Here is a 6,217-nt window from a genome sequence, read left to right on the forward strand (position 1 = left end):
TTTTTTTTTATGTTTTTTTTTTTTTTTTTTTTTTTTTTTTTTTTTTGTTTTTTTTTTTTGTTTTTTTTTTGTTTTTTCCTTTTCCCTCACAAATCTTTTGGTTCCAGATCTGAAAAAAGTCCAATGCATGCCGGCCAAGTGGTCTGATCACGGTTCTAGAATTTAAAGCTTGTTTTTCTCTGTGTTTTTTTTTTTTTTTTTTTAAAGGTTCAGATTCAAAGGGAAGTAGGCAACTATGAGAAGCAGTCTGATCATAGTTCTCAAAACCGTGAGGTCCGACTGCAGTTCGCATGTATCCCTGCTTTTTTCCCATAGAGCGATTCTTGAGGCTAAAAGATCTGCAAAAATGAACGGTTCAAGATTTTCCTGATTGGACTGTATAGTCCGATCGGGGTTTCAAAACCTTGGAGTAGAGAAGAGGGGAGGGAGAGAAGTTTTTTTTTTTTTTATAAGAGAGAGAGAGAGTAAGTTAAATTATCTTATTTGAATGTTTTTCAAGAGAAGAGGGGTTTGAAGGGGTTCTAACTTTTCATTTTTAATTTCCTAAATTGGAGAGATTTGGAGGGAGAGTAGAGTATAGAAATACTTGATCAAATGAATTACCAAATTTACCCTTATCATATTAACAAAATTACAAATTATAAAAAAAAAAACTAATTACTCCCCTTCCATTTACTTGATTTTAAAAATATCTAAACAAGGTGGAGGATTACCATTCTCCTCTACTCTCCTCTCCCTCCAAACTTCCAAACATAGCATAATGGTGGGTAAATTTCTACTAATAAAATGGGAGAGAGAGAGAGACTGTTGGCTGATTTGCTCTAATTGGGTCCATATGTGACCTTTATTTGCTTACTTGCACTGTTTTTATTGGTCTTCTAAGCATATATTCTACTTTCAGCTTATATTCTTATAAAAAATAATATCCTTGACCAAAAGTATACTTGGATTTGTATTTAAAATTGTATGGTGTCTCTAATCTCTACGTGATCATATCATCGTAATCATGATTGTTAAATTTTAATCTCTATCATTTTTTATGAATACAAAGAAAAGGTTAAGATTTAGGCATTTGAGACAAACGATATCATGTTCCACAAGTATGGTGCAAACTAAAAACACCTAGTTTGTGTTCCATTAGTTAAGTGTTCGGGGGCCTTTTTTGGTTCCTCGGCCATGTGTGGTCCATTAGAGGGATGATCTTACTAGGTCCGGATTCTTTTTGGGGAGTTGCCTTCGGAACTCAACATTGGGCCATGTGGTCCAATGGCTACCAACGTATTTTTTTAAGCCTACAAAACCATTAAAGTCAAAGTCTAAGAATCACGAAAATGGTCGAATAAATATATAATATGCTTTTAACATGATAGATTTGATTAGTTGTTGTAATAACAGTTGAAATATAGTAGTATTTAGAGGTAAAGTAATCATGTACTCAATGATATAAATTTATAGATATGGAAGTGAAGTCACTTATCTTTATATGGTTTATAGCCCCAGTTGTACAGCTTCTGTGAGTTGATAATATCCCAGCAGAGTGCCGGTGGTAGAGGCTAGTTAAGCTTGCCCCTCTTATCATGCATTTAAATGAGTTTAAGCCTTAGTTAATAGTTGTAATAGTAGTTGAAATAAAGTAATATGTATTTAAATGTGAAATAATCATGTATTCAATGATGTAAATTTAAAGATATGAAAGCGAAGTCACTTATCTTTGCATGATTTGTAGCCTTAGCTGTACAACTTCTGCGAGTTAATAATATCTCAGTAGAGTGACCCCAGCACTAGAGAGGAAGTTTGCCATGATAACTTCAAGATTGAGGGGGGAAAATGGGTGCAACTGGAGGGAGAGAGAGTATGTCCAACTATGTGTAAAGGCTGGTTAAGCTTGCCCCTCTTATCATGCACTTAAATGAGTTTTTCCATTGACAATGCTCTTTTAGTTGTGAATAGTGTTCCCTTCCATGAGAAGGGCTTTATGTAAGATAGATTTGTGCCTTATGTGAGAAGGGTTTTGATATGAGATTTTGGTGCCTTCTAGGAGAAGGGTTTTAATATTAGAAGTTTGTGCCTTCCATGAGAATGGCTTTTATAAGATAGGTGGAGAAGAGTATTAAGATGTGTTTATGGGCAGCAAAATAGTAGAATTTCAGAGTGAGAGAGTGTGAGAGTGGAACTTAGAAGAGTTGTGGTGTTTTATATGTAATGGTGTAGTAAATGTATATGAGATTGTGTAAGAGAAGTGAAGAAAGAGATGTTTAGAGATATGAGCAGCAAAATATATATATATTTTCAGAATATGGAGAGTGAGATAATGAGTATAAGAGAGTAATAGTATTGTAGTGTGTTTAGCAAAGTTGCTGGGATTTATTGCTAGGATCTTCTGCTGAAGGATGTATGAAGGCTTATAAAGGGCATTTATGAGCTAAGGGCTGAAGAGTTTAGTTCATAATTTAGAAACTAAAAACTTAGAAGCTCAGAACTTCATTGAGAGCTTAAGAAGATCATTAGAGGGAGAGAGAAGTTTATGAGAGAGTTTTTCTCTATTGGTGTCCCCCTTGAGGTGTTGATGAAGGGTCTCCTTTAGAGTTGAGTTTAAGGGGGTATTTTAGCAAAGAATATCAGCTAAAATTTGTCCCAAATATCAATGAATTTTCAGAGAATCCATCTTAAGATTTGGCCAAAAATGGTATGTTTAGCTTTAAGGTATTCTTGCTATTTTGGGTAACATTTGCTGGGGAAAGAGCAGTAGAAAAGGAAGGTATTTTGGCAAGAAAAAATAGTTACTTTAGTTGGTTTTGGTTTTAGCCAAATGTGGAAAATCAGTAATGTTAAGACTGCTGGGTCAGCTGTTACATCTGTTTTGTAAAAGCTACCCCAACTGTCAGGAAAACCTATGATAGCTATCACGAGATAGCTGTCACAGTTGTCATAAGACAGTTGTTACTTTGGGTAGAAGCAGATGAGGTCAACTAGGTAATTTCAAACTGCTGTAAAGGACATTTAGCATTCATTTCATGGATTTGGCTGAAAATGGTAAGATTTCTTTCAAGGGTATCTTGCTATTTTGGGTATAACAGCTGGTTACTAGGATTTTAGCATTAAATGGCTGATGATATCACTTCCAGTTAAGTGTCAAGTGCTGAATATACTGCTGGGGTTCAACTGGAAATGTTTCCTTTTTTTTGGTGTTTGTGTTTTTGGTTCAAGGTTCTATTACAACACATTTTTAGCAAGTAATAGAAGGATTGGTTGAAAGTTAATGAAGTTTTAGAGATTTAGTCAATGTCTCATTGTGTTGTAACAATCTTGGTGAGCAAGAAGAGTATTTAATGCTCTGCTCTGGTAGCTAGTAGAGAAATATATGGTCTAATTGTGGCAGACAGCAGTTGGGTATTAGAGATATCATGAGTATTTTGTATATAGTTAGAGATTAAAGATAGCTAATCAAATTAGGCCAAGTGTTTGAGTTGGATTTTAGTTAAAAGTAGTAATAAGATTTATGTAGAATAATATAATGAAATTTCTAAATTTGTATAGCCACAGTTGGGGATTGAATGAACAGTTATTTTCTTAGCAGTTAGATGACTAAAATTATTGAGTATTTGTCATATGACGAATGTTAAGTTTTAGGAAAAGAGTAATGGGGAGTCTTATAATTTTAAGTGCTATGTGATCAGAGATGCTTACCATATGTTACCCGCTACACACAGACTCGTCAGAGTTTAGGGAGTTGGAGAAGACATGCCAAGCAACATGTCTCTTTTATCAACTTTAAACCACTGGAACTTTACTGAACATACCTCTTGGCCCTCCAAACCATGACTCCCAAAGTTTCCCTAAAGAGACTAATGAGCTTGGATCATAAGCCGAAAATGAGATGACATACCTTGGGTTTTGTTGTCATTTTGTGTAAATATGGGCTCTTGTTAAAGAAGCCGCTTGCCATGAGTGTAAGAGAGGTAATATGGGCCATGAGTTTTGATTCATTGTGTGAGCTCGATTCATATGTTGATGTTGATGATATCATGAGTTATGATTCCAATTGATGAAAATGAAATGTGGACCATGAATCCGCCTCTTAAAGTAAGGATCTCACGCGCCATGTGAACCCAATTCATGTAGTTGAATGAGATATGAGCTTATTTTGGACTTTAAAGATATTTACCCAAAAAATCAATAATATGTTGATGTGGCATGAGTTGCCAATGAAGTAATGCCATGTGAGCCGAAAAAAAGCCCTCAACACTAAGTAAAATAAAATTAAAAGGCAAGAACACTTTGTTTTGTGTGTTTCACGACTTAAAGAAAGAACATAATAAAACTTGTAAAAAAAAAAAAGAAAAGAGCACTTTAAGGACGAAATTCTCAAACCAAGAAAGATAATTTATATTTTAAATTTTTTACATGGTAAATGAACATGCTGTCCAATGATAGGGACTGCCATTATAATTATACATGGTACACAAGTGTTCCACATGATTTTTTTTTTTTTGGCTGAGACGAGTGTTCCACTGTCCACACGCTGAAATTCAATGGAACAGCAAAATTATCATATGAAGTACTACAATTAAGACTAATCTTTTAGACCATAGCCAAAGGGGAAAGGAAAACAAATAGGAACCAGTAATAGAGGTTAGGTTGATTACATTTTGCGTTGTGATTCAATAATGATCATCTGGATTATATGGTTGAGAAGACAATTGATGACCTTCATGGGGAAAAATCTTCATATTCTTCACCTTCTTAGGTGATCTTTTGAGGTTTTCAGAAAGATGGTGATGGGGACAAAGAAGGCCAGGTAGCTATGGATTTGACTATGTGATCAAACATCATCCTCTTCACCAATTTTCTCTTTGGAGGAACTATGCCAACTTTCTTATCCATGCTCATCTCTATCTTCTCTCTAGCTAAAGCCTAGCATATGGAGTGGTTTATGTTGGTAAGGACTAAGGACTTTTGAAGAAGTTGTTGAAAACCAAGTAGCGAACTGAAGAAGAAGAAGAAGAGCTTGAGAGCACAATTGCACAAGACCCAATAAATTAGAGCAAAAGGTACAATGGGCGTGCATTGCTTTGCTTCACAATCTTAAAAGTGGTCTAATAGACAGCTAGAGTCTCATCATACGTGGTTTACCCGAGTGGGTCCTTGAAAAGACTTTCAGTGAGCTTAGAGCTTGGTTATACTCAGGCCGGCACAAAGTATTTTGGGGTTTAAAGTGATAATTTTAAGTTAAGTCGATTTTTATTCTTTGAATATTAATAGAATATTTATTTAACTTTTGGTTTTTTTTTTCTATTTAAAATCTATTTTTTAGAAAATATTACAAATTAAAACGAACCCATTGCATTATTCAATGACTATATAACTCAAATAAACACTATTCATTAAATGAAGTAACCAAATATTAAAAAATTATGATTCAAAATTTTAATAAAGTTATATATTTGATATTTTTAAATAGAATTTGAGTATAAATTTATTTACTAGTGTAAGATTAATGAGTTCTTTTAACATTTATATATGAGAGATTAAATGATTGACTCATCCAATGAAAATATATTTCTTTAACTAGTTTTTCTTTGATAAAAAACTACTTTTTATTTATTGGTGAATATTTAGGGCTTAATTAATACTTTTATTGGTACAGGAATATCTCTATCGGTAAAAATTTTGGGGCTTTTTTTCATTGGGGGCCTTAGGCCGGTTACCTATTTGGCTTACCCATTGAGCCGGCATTGGTCATACTTCAATGTTGCTGCCAAAGGCCAGTACTCTTCCTTTTGTGAGCTCAGAGCTTGTTTATACTCATGTGAGAGACCGTGTCCCCGGCCCGTTTTAATGTTTATTGGGCCAAACCCACGTGAATGGGTGGAGTCGTGTTATTGCCTCTCAAAATGGAGGTTCGACTAGTTATATTTTCCCCTTTAGATTAAGGGTTTTACAATGGAGTCGCCACTTATTTAATTATTGAAAAAATAAGAAAACCATAATTAAAAAAAGTTCCTCATTTTATTAATTTGAAATTGAATTTACAATGAACATAGGAAATTACATGGCTTTGGTCCTAGATACAATCTAAGATAAAGTACATGGCTTTGTTTCCTAGTTACAATCTAGAAATTGAAAATTACAAAGATAAGCATTTGATCTACTAACCCTTGATCTAAGTTCGGAGGCTATGTTACAAGGTGGGAAGGTGTTAGGCACCCACCTTGCC

Source organism: Quercus suber, unplaced genomic scaffold (assembly GCF_002906115.3).
Source record: "Quercus suber isolate HL8 unplaced genomic scaffold, Cork oak 2.0 scaffold_205, whole genome shotgun sequence".
Lineage (NCBI taxonomy): Eukaryota > Viridiplantae > Streptophyta > Magnoliopsida > Fagales > Fagaceae > Quercus > Quercus suber.